General features: G+C 55.6%; 1 long non-coding RNA gene across 1 annotated transcript; it reads left to right on the top strand.

The window, feature by feature from the left end:
• Positions 1-647: 647 nt before the first annotated feature.
• On the top strand, positions 648-2,827 carry LOC126070648 (uncharacterized). Its single transcript, XR_007516232.1, has 3 exons — positions 648-955; positions 1,149-1,672; positions 2,551-2,827. It is a non-coding gene; the product is annotated as an uncharacterized LOC126070648 (long non-coding RNA).
• The last annotated feature ends 3,173 nt before the right edge of the window (positions 2,828-6,000 follow it).

The raw sequence follows: 6,000 nt of genomic DNA, 5'->3' as shown, positions 1-6,000 counted from the left end.
TTGGCTTGATTTCTTGGGTTCCCTGGGGATTAGGTATTTTAAATAATTCCAGAAGCCCAAGGAGGAAGGCATCCCTGAGTGGTGCAAACAGTTACCATATTCAGCTGCTAACTGAAAGGCCGGAGGTTCTAGTCCACCCAGAGGTGCCTTGGAGGGAAGTCCTGGTGACCGGCTTCCAAAAATCAGCCACTGAAAACCCTGGGGAGCACAGTTCCGCTCTGACACATCCAGGGGTGCCATGAAAACCCTGGGGAGCACAGTTCCGCTCTGACACATCCAGGGGCGCCATGAAAACCCTGGGGAGCACAGTTCCGCTCTGGCACATCCAGGGGCGCCATGAAAACCCTGGGGAGCACAGTTCCGCTCTGGCACATCCAGGGGCGCCATGAAAACCCTGGGGAGCACAGTTCCGCTCTGACACATACAGGGATGCCATGAAGCAGAATCAAGGAGTCGGCAACTTTTTCAAGGAGGAAGGGGTGCCACTGGGTGTCAGGCACCCACCCGGAGGCCTCTCTGTACTGTTGCCCTGAGTGGCTGAGCCTGATGACAGAGCAGCCAAAGGGAACTGAGAACTGCTTAGCCCTGATCTCGAAGTTGGGAAACAGCACTTGTGAAACAGCCTGTGACACAGTGTTCACTGGGGAGGCGCTGAGCAAACACTCGCCCTGGGTCTGCAGCAGGAAAGCCCAAGTCCTGGACCGAGCAGCTCTGAGTGCTCCAGGGGCTGCCTGGTTACTGTGGCCAGGACCCCGACCAGGCGCAGGACTTTGGGACTTTGTGGTGGAAAAGCCACAACTCTCGGGCGCACCTGGAGGCTGCCCAACAGCCCTGGGGAGAAACCTGAGGTTCTAAAGGCCAAGCAGTCACCTCTGGGATTAACCGGGAGGAGCCCGAGCCTGAGAAGAAACCTGTGCTGCTGCAGGAATGTTGACTGGGGAACAAAAGGCCACAGGTCAGCTCCCTTGAAAGCTGAGAGGAAAGCTCGGAGGTATAGCCTGAGTGAGCGACACAGCACAGGGAGAAACAGCCCTCCCTGCCCGAGCACGCTGGTCCCGGGATGCCAAGCTGGTGGGAGGCATGGAAAATTAATAACATAATTCGCCCCACAATGGGAAAAATAATGAGACACATGATTTTCTCAACAGGTGCCAAGAACAAATTCAATCAAAGTCAATGTCTCCTCTTGTTAAAAGTGCGCCACAATTGGGAATGATCAGAGAACTACCTTAAAGGCAAATGCCCAGGCTGGGTTTGGTAGTGTATTGGGCCTGCCCTGAAAGCTGGGGAGGGCACCCTAACCACTGGCTAAGGATCCCACTGGGGCCAGGGCTGGGGGGTAGAGAGACCGGGTCCACCCAGTCCCACTTCCTGGCCAGATGAGCCCAGGTCTTTGGTTTGTGTGGACGGAAACAATGACACGCCCAGGGTACACAGTGTATCAGTGAGGCAACACACAGAAGAGGCCCTGAGTTCAACGCTGTGTCCGCCACCATCTGGTCCCCCTTTGACCCAGAATCTCCATAACCGCTACCCTACGCCTGGCCAACACCGCACAAGGGGAGCTCTGGGGGCACACCGCCTGTCTCTGGTCTCAGTCCCCAGTGGACAGGAACTGTGCCCCGCAGCTGCGTGTAACAATTACCCTCGACTGATTTAGGCGATTTCAAAGGTGGGCTCTGGGATGGATGCTGTAATGGGATGACGCTTTGAGGCTTTGGGGGAGTATGGGAGGAGGCGAATGTGTTTTCCATTTGGGAGGGATATGAGTCTTGGGGGCCAGAGGGTGGACTGTGGAAGGCAAATTCTAAGAGGATCCTTAAGATTCCCACCACCCCCCATTATTCACTCTCTGCAGATGGAGTTAAGGCCCCAAATCTGCCAACCTTAAGATAGAGTCATGATATTCTAGTTACTGAGAGCTGTGTATACACCTAGTGTTAGGTTTTTACATGTTTTACTAACACTGAAAGTAAAAAAAAAAAAATTAAGTCAGCTCGTGGGGGGCCAAGAGTTGGCCCAAATTACATGGAAATCACATATGAAGAAAATTATTCTCTCTTAATCCTCTTTTAGGAAACCCTGGTGGCACAGTGGTTAAGAGTTTGGCTGCTAATCAAAAGGTCAGCAGTTCAAATCCACCAGGAGCTCCTTGGAAACCTTATGGGGCAGTTCTACTCTGTCCTATAGGGTCGCTAGGAGTCAGAATTGAGGGTATAGCAACAGGTGGGTTAAACCTCTTTTAAGCCCATGTGGTTACAGTGAGGAGGAAGACTCTTGGGTGCTGTGATGGTTGAGATTGTGTGTCAACTTGGCTGGGCCGTGATTCTCAGTGTTTGTATGTGACCACCCGCATAATGGGATCTGCTGTGAGTAGCCAGTCAGTTGAAAGGGAGTTTCCTTGCATATATGGCCTGTATCTGAATATAAGTGGACGTTCTGGCTTTTGCCCTTTGGATCCTGCAGCTGCCTCCTGTTCACCTGACCTCTGGTTCTTGGGAGTTGTGCTAGCAGCTCATCTGCTGATCTTGGGATTTGTTATTTTTACAGCCTGTGAGCAAGAGCCCTGCTCTCTGACCTGCTGATCTTGGGTTAGCCAGCACCTGCCGCTATGTGAATCAGGAGAAGCCTTGCAGTCTTGCCCACCGGTCTTGGGATTTGTCAATCTTCACAGCCTGTGAACAAGAGCCCTCCTCTCAGACCTGACGATCCTGGGCTCGCCAGCCCCTGCAGCTACGTGAATCAGGAGAAGCCTCTATCCTGATCCATGGACTTGGGACTTTCCAGCCTCTACAATCCCATGAGCCACTTCCTTAATATAAATCTCTCTCTACATACATTTATACGCTTTACTGGTTTTACTTCTCTAGAGAACCTTGTCTAACACAGGTGCTGACTCCTGGTATTCATGGACATTTATTTACCTGTGTACCAGTCGTATACACACAGCACTATACTAACACATGCACCGAAAGCACGACAATGGAAACCTGTGACGGATGGGAAGAAGACAGAGAGAAGGCCTAACCTGGCCCCAGACGTAGTACCCATGGCCATGGCCAGCCTGGGCAGGCAAGGGCTCAGTTGAGTGCTTGGTCCCCTGCACATCTGGGAGGGGTTTTGTGGCTTGGACACCTCTGTGTCCCCAAATTCGCATCGTGGGCAAGTCCCACCCCTCCCAGCCCCTGGCTTTCTCCTCTGTAGCGTGGAGAGAGGAACTGAGCCTAGGTCCTGCCTTCTCAAAATCTCCAACCCCTTTGGCGTTTCCGCAGTTACCTCCGTTATCACCCAGCAGAAACCACACTTTCTTGTGAAATGATTCCACGTCAGGAAGGTCCTCAAAGCCCTCAGTCCCAAGGCACCAAATGCACCTCAATGGAGCAGGCTGAAGTGTCCTGGCTCTGGGTAGGCCGCCTTGGCAGCGGCCTAATGGGCAGCACTGGGGGTCCTTGTTCCCCCATGCCCCACACTGTCCAGGACCCACCACAGCTCCACGGGCCCATGGCTCTCACAGGAAAGAAGCCCCGTGCCCAGCCCAGAGCCAGGGGCCAAGAGAACCAGAGGAGAGCAGGTGGGATAGGGCCACTGTGCCTTGAGGATGGGGTAGGGGTCCAATCCTGAGGAGAGAGAGGAAAACTGTGCTCTCGCTCCTGAGAAAGGCTGGGATGTGCCTGGCACAGGGGACACTCTCATTAAACATCATTATGTAATTATGATCATTTCCCAACTCCGGGTGAAATAATTATTGCTGTGCCAGAAAACCCAGAAATTGACCCCAAGCAAGGGACCAAGTTGCTGGTACCAGCACCAGACCAGGGGGCGGGGACCCTTGGCCACCCCTCCAGGAAGCTCCCTCGGGGCTCAAAGTTCACAGCCCAGCCACACCCCAATGTGGGGCAGTGAACAAGTGGCCTCCTTTTGGCTGGAACCCAGTCACCTGCCTGCTCAGCCCCACCAAGGGCTCCCCTGTAACCTGATGAGTGCCATCACCTCCATGGGGACCTCCCATGGTGGGATTCAGCTCTAGGAGAGGGTGTGGGCAGGATTAATCCACTTCCTGTGCTTGAGGGCAGGCGGCTGGCCCAGAAGATAAGCCGGCAAGAGGGGTGGGGGGAGGGAGGCAGTGGGCCCATCAGCCTGGCTGCCCTGTCCCCACCCCATTTCCCTCCAGGGTGTCTGGCCGGCTGGCCTCAGGATGACCTAAACTGAGGGCTGGAGGCCAAATGCGTCAGGGAGGTCAAGGGGCAAAGTGCACCTCCTGTCGTGCCAGATCAGGAGAGATGAGTCCAAGGCTTGGTGTTCCGGAAACGTCAGCTCAGCCTTACGACACCCTGAGGGGGGTTCTGCTCCTCCCGGCCTCGGTCTCCCTATGGGAGAGGAAGGAGTCGCCACATGCCTGACTCCTGACTCAGAGCAGAAGAAACACAGTGCACACATCAGGAATGCCTGCAACCATCGTTTCATCCTACATTATTTTAACGTCACTGGAAAAACACAGTTAAATCACGTCTCTGACTTTAAAACAACACGTTCTACTCACAGGCTGGTCTCCCAAGAAGGTGTGGTGGTTGACACAGCACCAGAGGAAGGTGGGGTACGCACCCTGTTTATCACCCATGGCAGCTCTTCCTGGCATCCCAGATCCCACACAATGGTGGCGGCCTGTAGGTACCTGCTTAGATGGAAGCTGGGACACTGAGCTGTGCCAGGGCCCCAGGCAGACAAGGCTGAGCAGCCAGAGCCTCCGGACGTTTCCGTGTGATTACCAAGGCCGCCGTCGCTGTGTTATCACTGCACAAGGAACATTCCAGAAGCAACTTGCCTGGTGTCTGTACAACATTTGGCGTTCCAGTGGTCCAAGAATCCTGACTCACTGCATATGCTCACATCTGCCCACTGGTGCCTCCGGCCACCCACAGGTCTGGAAGCTTTCCTCAACGAGCACCAGGCCCAGTCAGCGCTGCTGGACACTGCGTCACGTGGCCAGGGGGTCCATGTCCACAGCTCCCCACTTCCGCCCTAGACAGGCAGCCAGTGATATCTAACTTGTAACCAGGAAAGCCAGTCCTGAACCGGTCTCAGGGCTTGCCACAGCCACGGCGCATTCTTAGGGCTTGGGCAGTGGGCCCTGAGGGCTGCGCCACCCCTGCCCCCTGCTCAGTCCCCTTGAATGTGCTCAGGGCCCCCACCCACCTTGACCCATACCTGGCCTGATGGTCTGAAAGAGGAATGGGAACGGAAACCAGTTACGGCAACAGAACTGAGAGAGACTGGTGGGCTTCTGAGGGGGCCCCGTCTTTCCCTGAACACAGAGCATGGGCGTGAGGCTGGTGTGGACGCAGCCCTGAGGGATAGAGCAGAGGACCGGGCATGGTCAGGCAGTGTCCCGTGCCTGGCTCAGACCTCATCCACTGACTCACTTGTCCACGTGATAGAGTGCGTCTGAGCACGATCCCCGTGAGGCACGCACAGCAGAAGCCAGAGTGGGAGCGACCTTTCTGCAGGGAAAAGGAGACACACTACCAATGTGTGCACGCAGGGACAGCCCCAGGCCGGAGGGCAAGAGCGAGCAGGGAACTGCAGGACTGTGCAAGGGGCCTCATCTTTGAGCTGTGTGGCCCACGACAACCTCAGAGTGTGGCACTGAGCAGGCCCTAGGAGGGGAGTGCACCTCAAGGGGGCCCAGGGACAGCATCAGGACTAGGAACACTGAGCAGGGGACGAGCCCACCCCATCCCCGTCCTCCTCTCCAGGCCCTCCCGCCCCAGCTCTGGGTTGTGAGCCAATCTCTCCTCAGTGTCCCCATGAGGGTACTCACCTCTGCCCGCTCATTTGCTACATGACTGCACCCCTGTGGACTAGCTCCCTGACTTGCTGGCAGGCCCAGGTACCAGGATTAGAGCTCTAAGGGGGATGGCATGCCCCCAGTGGCCCTCCAAGACCGTTACACTGCACTGAGGCCATGTGCAGGGTCAGCCCCCACAGTGGGTGCCGTTCTTG

Source organism: Elephas maximus, chromosome 2 (assembly GCF_024166365.1).
Source record: "Elephas maximus indicus isolate mEleMax1 chromosome 2, mEleMax1 primary haplotype, whole genome shotgun sequence".
Taxonomy (NCBI): domain Eukaryota; kingdom Metazoa; phylum Chordata; class Mammalia; order Proboscidea; family Elephantidae; genus Elephas; species Elephas maximus.
Note: the sequence above shows the minus strand (reverse complement) of the source record. Positions and strands in the feature narration are given on the sequence as shown.